This window comes from Apteryx mantelli, chromosome 27 (genome assembly GCF_036417845.1).
Source record: "Apteryx mantelli isolate bAptMan1 chromosome 27, bAptMan1.hap1, whole genome shotgun sequence".
Taxonomy (NCBI): domain Eukaryota; kingdom Metazoa; phylum Chordata; class Aves; order Apterygiformes; family Apterygidae; genus Apteryx; species Apteryx mantelli.
The window spans coordinates 3,397,133-3,410,303 of NC_090004.1; positions in this window are offsets into that span (position 1 = coordinate 3,397,133).

Here is a 13,171-nt window from a genome sequence, read left to right on the forward strand (position 1 = left end):
AAAGGGTTAAATTCCTCAGTGAGTCGAGCCGGTAATTACATTTTTACTGTAGTTTAAAAAGGCCATTTGAGGCCCTACGGAGCAAACATTTTCCCTTTTAATGACACTGTAATAGATTAACAGGGACCCGTCTCCCGGCAAACATTAAACAAAGGAGATAGATTACCCTGGCGATTCGAGCGATTTGATCTCCGGTGCACAGCTTGCGCGAGGAGACAGCGGGGAATGCAGCTGCAATAACTCTGGCGTACGAGTGGCACAGGCAGGTCAGCCCAGATTTCCTTCGCTGCCCCTTCTAGTCTCCAAACAGACATCTTGTGCCAAGAAAGAAAACAAATTTCTTTTTCTGGGGAGAGGGAGAAGGGTTGTTGTTGCAGATGTTTTGATTATTGCAGGATCCGGTCTGGGAGGAGGGGTGACAGGGAGAGACGGCAGGGGAAAGGAAATATTTATCAAGCTTCAGAAGAAGCAGATGGTTGCAGTGGAAGGGAAAGTCTCATGCATGGGAGATAACACCAGCACAAGCAAGATTAGCCCTGTTCGTGCAGAGGCTTTTAAGCGCTCCTCCATACCAGCCCACCATGTCACGGCCAAGCCCCAGGGTGCTCTGTACGATGCCTGCCCAGTCATGGGTGGAGTGAGGGCTCCCAGGTGCTCGGGAGCTGCCAAATTTCCCTGCCGGTCCCTACTTCAGCAGTGCTTTGCTCTAAGGTTAGGTGTCCCACCAAGACACACGCTCCCAGGGCTGACGACTCCCCTAGCTTCGGCCATGTCCCCATCCCAGGTGGCCAGCACAGGACCTGGGCTGCATTAGGCAGGACAAGCACAGCAACCCCTGGGCATGAGCCCTCTGCCTCCAGCTCCAGCCAGCAGTGGGGACTGGCAGGGGGGGACACGCTGACCCCCTCCACCATCCCCAGCACTGACTCAAGCTAACCCATGCACGGCTCACTCGTGAGCTGCCTCCAGAAGAAGCGCCCTGTGATCAGCAGGATGGAAATCTGCCTAATTAGCACAAGTAAAAGCAGCAGCAGGGGCCTGGGCAGCCCCTGCCAAGCGAACATGTTCAAATCAAAATGTTGCTTCTTCGCTCCAAAGTTGACAAGATGCTTCTTTCAAACCATCATTAAGCCCTTCTGGCCTCCGCTCTGCACCGCCGGGCTCCCATGTCAGGGCTAAAAAAGCCACACATCGCATGCAGCCACCAATCCAGCCTCATTTCTGCCCTGCTCCTGCTGTCTGCTGGGCCGGTGATACTGGTGCATGTGGAAGGACTGAGGAAACCAGGGAGGTCAGACTTCTCTCTCTGGGTCGGTCTCCAGAGACAGCCACTTCTGTAAAGGGCACAGAATACAGTTTTAGAAGAGCTTTGAGAGTCTCAGGCAGCAGGAGTGGCTTCATCTGCAGCTGTATGTGTGTCAACCCACGTTTAAATCAGAGCCGGCCAGCTAAGATCACATAACGCCTGCAGAGAAACAGGCATTTCTAAGGTGCAATGCATCTCGGACCGAGATAGATACAGCAGGAGGCAACTAGCTCAGCTGCAGACACCAACAGAGCAGACATCTGAAGTCAGACAAGATGACTCCTGTGTATTATTAACACCACTGCCCGGAGACAGCCTTCTTAGAAAGGTTTAGATAGCCAGAACCCAGCACAAATGAGCTAGGCAGTGGTGGGGTGGGCAGACCCTGCTGTCACCTGAAGGCCTCCATGAGAGGACGGTTCTTGCAATGGCAATATGACCATAGGGAAGTACATCAAAAACAAGACATATTGCCAATAAATCAGGGAACCAGTTTGCCTGATTGTCTGATGACGGTCCCAGCTTGTAGCAAAAGGCTAGAAAACTCATTGACCCTAATTAGAGTCTGGCAAGAATAACAGGGAGAGAAATTAGGACGGGTGATGGACAGGTTAGATGCATTATCATGACGTGTTTGAAACATGATAGAAAGCAGTGGTCTCTGCAGAGAGAGAAAGCCTGTCTGAGGATGGATGCAGAAGCAAACAGATCTGTGCTGGGATGGGTAGACAGATAACTGGGCCACAGCTGGCTCAACAAGTCCCTCACTAAGGAGGGCATTTCATGCTTGCCTTGCCCTTATCCTCTCCTCTTGACTTGCTCTTCAGCCATTGTCAGAGACAGTAATAGCAGGCAGGAATTAAAGCAGGACTCATGAGTCCAGCCCTGCCAAGCTGTTCCTCAGCGTCAGCAGACGGCTTTTGAATGGGAACGGCCAACACCCTGAACACATTTTTTAAAATAAATAAGTTAATTTCCTTGGACTCTAATTAAATACTCAGCAGTGAGTCCAAGTTCTGGGTGAGTGCCCAGGTGCCTGTTCTGCGTCACAGTGGGCTGGCCTGCTGCTTCGCCACTCATTACATTGCCCAAGATGTCTGTTCGCCAAGAGGTACCACAGGTGTTCGGATGTGGCACTGGAGAGCGTGCCAAATTTCAAAGCCCCACATGGCGAATGGCTTTTCCTGCCCAAACTCACCACCTCGCTCATGGCTGACAGTGCAAAGAGGCCTCTCTAGTGGAGCAGCAGGCACTGCCAGGTCTGAGCCTTACCCTTCACTCACCACAGAAGCAGGCACAGGCTGTCTCCTCCTGCTCAGAGAGAGAAGCAAGCTCTGGAGAACCCAAGTCCCAGGTGCCAACATGGAGCCCAAGACGGGGGATGCCTTGCATGCTTTATCCATCTGATTCTGTCCAGTGCAATGCTCCTGTCATGGCGTTTTGGTCCTCTGATGCCTTGCCGAGTACGGTTGAATCAATGACCTGGCCATCAGGTCCAGCAGGACTTGTTCCAACAAATCCAAAGGAACTCCATTGTTTCAGCTCTTCCAAGCAGAAATTTGACTACTTTGAAAATTGCTCTGCTCTGTACCAGCTGAGAAGCAGCCCATAAACAGCTCCTGTGTCTTCCCTGTCTCTCTGATCTTGAGAAATACCCGAGAGGTCTGATGGGGGACCAGGTTACATATCCACCATAAGGCACGAGGATCACAGTGCACCTGAACTGCGGGGAACCCAAACCGCGCCGCAGGGAGGAGAAGGCCAGCTAATGGCATGGAGAGAGGATGTGTTGCTGGGCTGCCTTTCTCTGGGAAGAGGCCAGCTCCCTGCTCCCCTTGGCACAAGGCCACGTCCAGCCCGAGAACATCAAGCCGGGACACGCTGTGCAAAAAGCAGCCAAGCAGAGGGGCCCCAGGGAGAGCTGTGCCAGAAAGAGGGCTAGCAGGAGCACTTTGTGTGAACATTGATTTGAAACAATTTGGCCTTTTCTTTTCCTTTCCCTTTTGCTGCACTCACAAGTGCCCCAGGACTCCTTGCATTAAGTGCTGTTTACAGGCAGCAAGATGCCATGTACCGAAGGGTCAAAAGAGGCAAGGAGGCAGACATCAGAGGGGAAATAGAGATGGAGCGAGTCACCCAAAATCACCGGCCACAAAGAAAACCAGCCCTCCTGCTGCCCTGTGCGCAAGCACTCAAGTCCTCTTTCTCTTGGAGCACTGCCTTAATTTTTGTTTCATTGCCCAGATCAGACAAGCACTTTGCTTCCCAGTAGGGCATCTCTGCTAATATCTCCCAATGCCTAGACTTTGTTCGGGCTCCACAGCTGGCCACCCCCATCACTTGGGATTAGCAGATGATAAACTAGCTGATAAAGAGCTGCAGTTCAGTTCTGCCCTGTTCCAGACCTCCTAACATTGCTCACTGCTCTTAAATTGTCAGAGCCTCTACACAGCATCCAGTATAAACACACCTGCCTTATTCTGAGCAGCTATAGCAGAACTCGTTGCAAGGTAGCACAGGCAAGCACTTGAGTTAGGATTAAATTAAGCAGTCGGGGGACGAGTCGCTGGTGAAGCACAGCTTGCAAAAGCCAGCCCAGATGCCACGTAGGTCCCCAAGCTATTCACTTGCCCTGAAGCTTGCTCCACTCCAGCTGAGTGCTCCGAGCTAGCCGGGTTAAAGCCAGCTTGGCCAGGTCAGTTCTGCAGTACTCTGCTCATGAATACACAGCAGCGTGGCCGAGCATGTGCCTGCAGGCTGAATGCCAGGCAGGGGCTGGCAAACACTGCCCCACCAGCATCACTCACCCAGGTATCCTAAACACCCTCCACCCCCTGGGCATCCCGCAGCATTTGTTGGACCAAGGAATAAAAGTTAAAGAGAGTTTAAGGAGGGCGGGAATGGTTTTTCACTACTGCTTCCACCCGTCCTCTTAGCCAAGAGAGGCTCTTGACACTTGGTTCGCAAGCCAAGGGCTGCGAGGCAGGACCCCGAAGGAGCCGGGCTCATCTCCTTGCGTGGCAGATGGGCTCTCCGGGACTGCGTCACGGGTCATCCTGGCCTCCAGGTCTGGGTGTCCTGGCACAGACTAAGGGACAGGCTGAGCAAGCGCGTGAGCCTCGGTGCGTGCCAAAAAATTGCTGACTGCAGGGGCTCTCGGCAATTTGTGGAGCAGGGGCCTGGCGTGCAGAAGGAGGGGAAAGTCAGCCCCATTCGGTTTGGGAGGTTAGTGCCCTTTTGCTCGCTTCAAGCTGGCGGCCTGGCTGCGCGCCGTGTCACACGGCGTCTGCACAGAGAGACGCATGCCGCTAAAGCAGCTACCTAACAACAAGCACAGCTGTAACGGGTATATCTGGCAGCGCTGGCTCCGGATCAGAACACACATCAACAAAAAACACGATGAAGGCGAGCGGCAGGCACTCAGCACTGCAGGCTCTCAGCTCTGCGGGGTGAAGGATTTCCTTGCCAGCCTGCTTGCCCCCCATCGCTGCTCCCTTCCTTGCAACGCCGCAGCCCGTGCTCTCATCCTGCCTGCGCTGGGCTTGCACAGTGGCACAGGGCATCTCATGTGCAACACGCCTTCAACCACAACAGCACCGAGCAGCTGGGACAGGGCTCCTGTGCTAGGCTCAGCTCAGCCCTGCCAAAAAAGGAGAGACAGACTTAACCAGAAGGCCTGTACACAGTGGGGTTGAATGTGGGGCAATGCAGAGAACCAGCACGGCAGCTGGAAATCGCTCATCATAGCTGCACTGAAAATGCATTCCCAGCTTCACGAAATCTGGGGGGAATGCTGGGAAAATGGCACTGGAAAACATCTGGGTTCAACACTCTTGCAGCATTCACAGAATCACAGGATAGCTGGGGTTGGAAGGGACCTCTGGAGATCATCTGGTCCAACCCCCCTGCTCAAGCAGGGCCAGCTAGAGCAGGTTACCCAGGACTGTGTCCAGTCATCTGTTGAACATCTCCAGGGATGGAGACTCCGCAACCAATCCGGGCAGTCTGTTCCAGTGTTCAGCCACCCTCACAGTAAAGAAGTGTCCTCTTACATTCAAGTAGAGTTTCCTGCATTTCAGTTGTTTTTCCCCTATAAAACAAAGCCACGTTTTGGAGTCTCAGTTTTCCTGCCTCACTACTCACAGCTCTAACCAGAACCAAGTTCCCAAGTGGCACGGCAGTGCCCTGAGCTGCCGTGCTCCCATGCACAGATTTCATCCCAGGGCAGAGATCTTAGCAGGTTCCTCTGTGCAAAATCACTGCTTCTGTAGCTGAGCCAAACCCCTTCCCCTCTTGGCATGGCTTGCAAAGGCCAGCCGGGCTGTTGATAGTTATTTGGTCAATGCTGGAGGAACCTTGGAACAAGAGAGGATCAACATTCGCCCACATAGAAATTCAGTCCCCAGCCTCCTCTTCCTCCTGTCAATTAGGACAACATCGCTAATTAGGCTTCCACATGCACATCTGGCACCCTTTCCCTGCTCAGCAGTTTTCTGCCCACTCATGTGCTGTCCTTAATCAGCACCTCACAAGAGAGGGGGAAAATCCGTGAAATTGGGCAAGGAGAGGCTTGAGAAGAATTTCAGCTTTTGGACCTTGGCAACACATTTCATTTTGGCTAGAGAAACTTGGAACGAGGGAGATCTTTGCCAAATTTCCTATCTGTTGGGCTGTGCACGCACGTGTGTGTACTCCAAGGCATTTGTGTCTGCCTTCGTGCATGCCCTTGCTGAAGCTGTTCGGAAGGAGAAAACCTGTGCATGCCTCTGCATTTCTGTATATCTGTGTCTCTGTACAGGTTTGCTAATGCATCTGCCTGCGTGTATTTATTTTGGCATAACTGGGGGTGTGTGCGCCTGTTTGTTTGCGTGTCTGCATTCTGCCTGTTTGTTGGTATGGGCTGTGTTTCCCTCTGCATATGTCTCTGTGGCTATGTGCCCGACTGTGTAGGAGAGCTCCTGTGGCTTTTTGGGGCCATTCCCAGGCAGTTCCAACAGCAAAAGGCACAGGCTGCACCGGGAAATTATTAGACAGCAGTGGAAGAAAAGAGGAAGCACCAAGAAACGGTTAATTCGCAGAGCGGAGCCAAGTGAGGAACAAGTGCCCCTCGGTTTCTCTGATGGTTCCTGCCCAGCCGTGCATGAAGGGGCACAGCTGGGGTATCTGGGAGGGGATGCTGGGTCTGCAAACAAGGCACCATCAGCCAAGCAGAACAAACAGGAGAGCTGAGGGGAGGCAAACCTGTTACAGGTGCCCCCTTGGAAGACTTTTAATCTACATCTCACCAGGTTTTTAAAGGCACATTTCCCTCCCCGCCATTTCTTGGCATCTACATCAAGAAGTGTCTGAAGTGACACTTTCACTCGCCCAGGCATCCACAGGGTCCAGGCCCCAAGGGCAGGAGGCAGAGTTTGAATCTCAGTGTGCGAGAGACAAACATGCTGAAGCCTCTGTTTTACCTATCTCTTCTAACCAGTCCACTCAACCAAGCAGCTGTGCAAGTTTTTCCTGCTGGCTTTGAAGGAAAGACATGCAAGTCCTTGTCAGGTTCCTGCTAATACCCTGGAAGAGTTGAGGAGCCAGCGAAGAGGAACAAGAGACAGGCAGTGACTGAAAAGCATAACAACTACGCTCCAGGGGCAGAAATTAGGATCCCTCCAGTAGACTAACACCAGTCTAATAAGTTAAGGAACCAAGGGCAACAATCCCTTAGATCTCAACTCTGAAAACACTTTCCGCCTCTCTTTACAGTCCCCTAGCACATACCTGCATTCAGGAAAGAGGATGTATCACAAAAATGTATATTAGCACCATATTACAAGCAGCAAACCTGTCTAGACAGCACCCACATGGCCCAGGAGTGCTGTGCCCCATGCCAGTATCCCAGCAGTAACACCCAGGGTTCTTCCATGTGGAATCCTCCAAGGGGATCCTCCGAGCAGTGACTCCAGAAGCTGCAGCCTCTAAGAAGGGCAACTCGAATATTCAACACCACTGTTCACAGACCTGCCATTCAGGCACTGAAACAAGACAGGAGCATCAGTGATGTCCTCAGGAGGGGAAGCCCTTGGTGCATCTGCACTGTGGAGCACAATCCTCCTGCTCCCAGTCTCATGCTAGGCACAACACCATCCTTCTACCTTCCACAGGCACCTCATCCATCCTCCCTGGGTCCTCCAGAAGTCATCAGTCAGTTCTTTAAGTACCTTGGGATGAAGGTCACCAGGCTCCACCAATCCTAAAGCTTCCCTCATCACAGGGGTCCTGCCTCCTTCATTGCTATCACCTGTGAAGCACCTGAGCGCTGCCAGTCTTTGTTAACGAAGATTAATGGCCTTCATGTTCAGTCCTTCAGCTTCCTCATCGGCTTCCCTCTCTGTACTGAGTGGCTGACCAGCTCTGCCCTGGTCTAATGGACTTACAGGAGGATTTCTGGTTGCTTTGGATGCCCAGTGCCAATCTCACAGTGTCCCTCCACACAGTATTTTGTGCTCATCCTCTGCTTGTGAACGTAATTTCCCTTTCCTGAAGGTGCAAAGTGTGCCCTCCTGCTCACCTGCTCTCTCCACCACGCAGAGATAGTAAGGAGCCGTGGACATGCTCCATGTGAGGACTGTCCTGTAGTAGAGGGTACAGTCCCCATTCTCTAAGGGATTTGGCCCTTCCTATCCCAGAAAGTGTTCAGTGGCCAAACTCACATCTTCCAAATTCCTTATCATATCAGTACGGTAAGAGAAAATGGTGTAGCAGGAAGCTTCCCTTGGAGGAGTCTGGGATGGGTGCCGGATGCCTGCGCCACCGTCCCATGGCAGAGGTCTGGCACATCTCCGCCGCTCGGCACCGTCCACTGTTCCCTTGTCCTGTGAACCACCTCAGCAACAGCTCTTCTTCCTCCCTTTCTCCAGGCAGATATTTGTGTTCACGCCTTCCTCGTACCCCACGGGGTTTCATGCCCATCCACAGCACAGAGCAGCCAGAATAGGCCACTGTGGGAAAGTATCGTTTAGGTTATCTCCATGCCAAAGGTCTCTGGAGGTCCCATCTATTACACTCTTATCAGCACCCCTCTTTGGTTCATTTCTTTAACAAATCTTCCCTGTGCATCTTGGTGGAAACAGCCCAGATAATAACAGCAGATATGGGTTGACCTATGGGATTCCTGGAGTGATCAAACTGTCAGATAACAAAATAAATCTTCCTCGTGGGCTGGGGATTAAATCAGAGAGTGTTAGCTGCTGCGGCTTCTTATTTATTTCTGTTCTCTTAAATTGCATTTCCCTTCCCCCTACGAAGAGTGCCTGCTGCCTACAGCTGTAAATTACTGCAGACCTTTATGGTAAGTTTAGACACTGAGTCTCTTAACCTTGCAAACACCTCTTGTTTCTCTTTATGGTCTCCAAAAGCTCTTGGGGAAGAGGAAGTAAAAGAGGGGGAAACGATTCCATAGCAAGCACCTACTTTGGCACTTTGATTCTGGACAACGGCATCATGCGGTCTGAAGGTCACCTAAAACACATGGGCTTGGTGTGTATCTCTTGATACAGCTGTAGACACCAGTTCGGCGGCACGGCCGTAAGACACCGGTGTCTGTCCCACACAGGGCAGTGAAGCAAACCGGGAGTAGATCCCACGGGATCCGGCCTCTGGTCACCTGCCTGCTCTCATCCCCAGCAGCACTGCTGCTCTCAGCGGTACCAACCACTTCCCGGCGAGCCAGCCCTGCTCCAAGGACAGAGATCAGAGCTGGGTATCCCAAGCACATTGCGTGAGTCATGCCGTAATTCACAAATCCAACAATAAATTTGATAGCTGGTGCTATTCAGGTGCAGAGATACTTGCTGTAGCGCTTGTCCTACAGAGAAAATTTCACTGGAGCTGTCACTGATTTCCCTTGCCCTGGTTTCACACCGCCGTGACGTGCTGGAGCCTCATCCCCTATGTACGGCGCTGTGACTGAAATCAGAAGCAGGCTCCGTAGGCCAAATTAGGCTGGAAGCCGGTGTATCAGTGTTGAGATTGGCAGACCCATCTCAAGTCCAAATGTGCCACGTTAGTTTGAAAACACCTTCTCGCCAGGCTGGGGAAAAGCAATCAGAGAGGAGGACAGCTCATTGCGAGATGCTGCCTGCTCCCAGGACACCAGCGCTCCTCTCCATTCACTTGCTAATTTTCACCTATGCAAACTTTGTTTGCATACGAAGCTGCTGCGTTTCTAGAGTAACCTTAAATCCCATTTGCGCTAGCTGGGGGTGTTCAGGGCCACCTCTGATTCCTTCCTCCACACTGCTGTGGCCAGACGTACGGACAAATGCAATTGTACAAAAAAAGATGGAGGCAGAGAGGGAAGGACGGACTGACGAATGGATAGACGATGGTACAGATTTACCTAGGGAAATGCCTGTGACAAGACTTTCCTGTCCTTCCCAAGAGCCCAGCACATCACTGAGCTCGGCGATGGCCGGTCCCTCCCATGCCGCAGCCAGCACGTCGCAGCCACTCCAGCCTCCGTGCCACGATCTGGCCACTTCTTAAAGCTAATTCTGGCGAAAGCCCTGGGCTACGAAACCTAGTTTCCAGCCAGACATTTCTAAAGAATTTTGATTTCGTAAAAACAAAAATCCCAAAGACGCCAAGTCGAGCGGTCCCTCTTCAAACCGTATTAAGTGTCCCGAGGAGCTGCACTGCCTTCCCTTTTCCAAGCACAGTCCAGCTAGAAATCGGGAAAGCTCGATCGATAGGCAGTGCCGGTGTGAGCTGCCCGTGTGCCAGTTTACCGGAGGTTATTGCTGGGCCACCGGGCTCACGCAGGGAGCCCACGCTGAGCCTCGCAGGGGAAGAGCAGCTGGCTTCAAAGCCAGCCCTGCAAAACAGCTCGCTGCTCCTCCGCGGCAGGAGGAAACGTGCACTGAAATGACCGCGGAAAAGTTTCCGGGCTCTGTGCAAATACGAGGAAATCACTGAGCAGGAGGGAGACATGCTGCATGGGGGATATTCGAGCGGTGGCAGATGAGACGGGCTCACATGCAAGCGAGGGATGTCCCTGCCACGAGGGACGTCCCTACCCCCGGCGCCCACAGCTCCATCAGAGCTGAAATGGCACCACTGCAGGCAAAACCACCCAGGCCCCAGATCCCCCCAAATCACCTGCGCATCTAATTCCCATGGGCACAATTCCTTGGGGCTGAACTGATTTTTCGGCAGCAATCTCCAGCCTTTCACTAGACCATGGTTTCCTAAATCCCAGAGACCGTTTTTACGGCATTGCTGAGCTAGGTGTCCTCGGCTCCAGCATCCTTGTGCATCCCTGTAGAAATGCTTCAGGCCCTCATTTCCCAAAGCTCCTGGTCATTTTGGGTCCGTTCATTTTTGGCTGCTCTCAGAGGGGCCAGGAGCTCAGACATAGCCGAGTGCCTCCTCTTCACAAATCTGGCAGCTTTACGACCCAGCTGAGCCCTTTCTAATGGGCAGCAACAGTCTCCTTGTGATGTGCTCAAAGCCCGCAAAGAACCACGGGCGAAACCCAGCAGCCACCCCAAACGCCCTCCGTTCTTGCTCCCGCGGGACCGCCCTGCAGCTCGCAAGCAAGGAGATGGATGATCCATACAACAGCACCATGAACGCAGCCTTCGTGGGGCTGGAAGCCCACCCATGCCCTTCCTCACCTCCCAGGACCTCATGGAAAAATGTCACTTTGCCGCTGACCTCAAAGCGCCGAGGGTCTGGCAACGCAATGGGCAGACGTGACTCCAACAGCGGTTAAGGTGGAAGGGAAGACTGAATGTCCATCGATGTCCCTAGGAGCTTTCCTATTGATTCAATGGGCTTCAGCCTGCTCGGGGAGGGAAGGGATCAATTATACGCTGCCATTAATCTGCAGGGACATCGGGGACCACAGATAAACCACAGATAAAAGCTGCTCCGCTTCTTCCAGTGGAAACATCACCCCTGTCCTATAACCCTCAAAGAGGCTAAGAGGAAAGTTACATGATTAATTTGTTTTTCAAAAGCACGTTGTTAGAAAAATATCAGATTTTTCCAGCTGGAGGAAAAGTCTTAGGGCAGCCCAAGCCCCCTGTAAGCAGTTTGGGAGTTGATACGATTTGACCGCAGTATGCGAGTGTGCTTACACATCCGTGATTAGGCAGTTATTCCACTCGGTGGCTTTTGCTAGCCTCCCTATTTGAAATTCTCCCCAAATTTTTGGAGCAGGATTTCCTTGTCCAACCGTTTGTATTTTATATCTGCACTGAAATATGGCTTTATAAATAGCAAGAGTTTTATCTTGACTCTAACCAGCAACCTCAACTTAAAGCTAAATGCATAATTTACTGCAAATTAAACTTAATGGGACTAGAATAATTATGTTGACTTTTGGAAGTACTTAAGGATAAATACATGATTAGATATTTTGCACACCGTGAGGAAATATTTATTTCGAAATACAAATTCTTCCCTTTGAGCCTTTTGATGGAACATTTAGAGGTGACACTATCAGCATATAGATTACAGTACCATTAAGGCTACTTAAATAAATTACCCTGCTGCATTTTCCGCAGTCGAGAGCTGGGAAGTCTCCAGGGAAGCGCACTGTCTGTGCTCACCACATGGGCACAACTGCTGGAGAGCTTGACACAACCCTTGTCCGGGCCCTTCAGCGCCGTATGGATGCCCGACTCCGCTCACCCCTTCCAGTGTGGGATGTGGGAAAGGTGATGGGTGCATCCACGTGGAGCAGTGCCGGCAATGGGAAACGAGCTAATCCCGTTTTGGGATTATCCGGCTACCGAGCCAACACCAGGGACCTGCAGGGTCTCCTCCATCACGTCGACCAGCGATGGGAAGACACCTTCAGCAAGTGAACCAAGCAGCGCTGGTGATACCTAACATTTTCTTATTGAGGTCTTCATTTTTTATGTGAACAGCTCTATTTTAGAGCAGTTTAAATGTTTCAGGGAGCCTCGAGAGGAGGAAAATTTGCGGGATTATTATCAGCAGCTGATGCTATGAAGAATCCACCACAAAACGCTCCTGATTTTTGTCTGCGTTTTAAGCACTGGCTGCTTTTAGCTGCCCGCGAGAGGCGCCGGAGGTGAGCACAGGGTTTTCAATGAAACACTTTTCCAGTGGAAAACCCCAGCTCGCTGCCGTGCAGGGTTAAAGGGAGCCCAGCTATTAACAGCAAAAACACCAGACAGGGAAGAACATCCAGGCAAATAGGCTCACCCTCGTCCTCCTCGTCCTCCTCCTCCTCCAGGAGCCCGGCGTGCAGAGGGCGCCCCCTGATCCATGCGTCCCGTAACCTGCAGCAAGAGCAGGGAGGGGAACGGAGATGATCGTCCGATACCTGCGCCACGGACAGCACTTGGCCGCGTAGATCTGCCCACGACTCCTTGGATGCCCTTGCTCAAGCCCCTGGAGGGCTGGCCTTCGCAGAGCACATTGAGATGGATGGACGAGACCCAGGTCCCATCCCAACAACGCTCCCCTTGTCCTTCAAACGTGCTCGGCTTGCGGCCTCTCCAGCAGCTCTGCCTTTGGACAAGCCTTCATAAACCAAAGTCTCCCAGGCAGGATCTTAAGCTCATTTTCCCCCGCAGCCTTGGACACGTGGATTTGCTCCGTTTTGATTTCTCGTTGCCTTTGTCCTTTGGGGGCCACGAATGTGCTCGGCAGCTCCCTGGGGGGCTTCCGCGAGCAGCATCTATGCAGGCTCAACCTCCGCGTGTTCGGCCCTCGGCGCCACGAACGGCTGGAGCAGGCGGCCGGCTCCAAGGCCGGGAGCCGTGGTGCGGGAAAGCCGGCACGGCCTCCCTGGATGCCCCATTCCTGCTACCCCGGCGAGGGGGACACGACTTGTTCTCAGCC